Source organism: Charadrius vociferus, unplaced genomic scaffold (assembly GCF_000708025.1).
Source record: "Charadrius vociferus isolate BGI_N301 unplaced genomic scaffold, ASM70802v2 scaffold134, whole genome shotgun sequence".
In the NCBI taxonomy this organism is placed as follows: Eukaryota; Metazoa; Chordata; class Aves; order Charadriiformes; family Charadriidae; genus Charadrius; species Charadrius vociferus.
In genome coordinates this window covers 1,328,401-1,329,365 of record NW_009648333.1, presented here as the reverse complement: position 1 = coordinate 1,329,365, position 965 = coordinate 1,328,401, and the positions used below count along the sequence as shown (strand labels likewise).

The 965-nt window shown below is 40.4% G+C and overlaps 1 protein-coding gene across 1 annotated transcript in view; it reads left to right on the top strand.

Annotated features, from left to right (window-relative positions):
• Positions 1-965, top strand: part of PHOX2B (paired-like homeobox 2b) — a 3,977-nt gene that overhangs the window by 2,600 nt on the left and 412 nt on the right. The gene's annotated exons all lie outside the window — the stretch shown is intronic.

Genomic DNA, 965 nt, shown 5'->3' with positions numbered 1-965 from the left:
CACGGTTCACGCAGTTTTTAGGCATCTCCGTTAGGGTTTTCTAATTTTCTTTTAAAAGGCACAAACAATAGCTCTTAGTTGAATGTTGACAGGTATGCTTTCTCTTTTTCCGTGTCTTTCTACAACTGTGTTCTGTGACTCAACTGTATAGTGTTAATATCAGTACAGACTTGTCTAGTTGACCGTATAAATAATGTTTTCCCTTCTCGTAGTCTCTATGGCGTGTCTTTATGGAGAAATAAGGTTCTCACGGGTCCGGTTCCCTTTGCGTTTAGAGAGACCAGGTTCAGGCAATGATATATATTTTTGTTATCGGTTGCATGTCGTCTCATTTATTTTATTTTATTTTATTTTTTCCCTACCTGTTGGAATATGTTTGTGAGCATAATCGTCATAAATTATGTTCAGGGTTTTCAGATTTATTTATATGTGGTTAAAATGAATGCTTCTATTTAAAAGGGGAAATATTTCTACATGTGCATATAGTTTTCCAAGAGTGTACCATTAATTGATTGTTGATAATAAAAACCAAAAGCAAATATAGCACCGGAGCTCTTCTGACTTCTTGTTAGGGCTTTATTTGGGGGGAGGGCTCGGGTTCTTGGGTTGGGTTGTTTTGGTTTTTTTTCTGGTAAAGATTGAAGGCGCACATCAGAATCTGGACTGAGTCATCAAAAGGAGATGGGCTCGGCAACATTATTTTTAATCTGCGTTACCGTCAGGAAGGCCATAACTGCGGGTCCTATCATTACTGCCTAATTGTGCTGTTATTAATTATTGGCAAACAGGCTGACTGGGGGGAAGGGGTGTGGAAGATGCGTCAGATCTGACCTTTTGTCGTTACCTCGAAAATCGGAGATGCCAAATATTAAGCGATATCCGTTAAAAGAGGGAAAAATGGGGGGGGTGGGGGTATGGATAAACTACGGGTCTGGCTTGCCAGCGGCTAGAGCATCCTGCAGCCC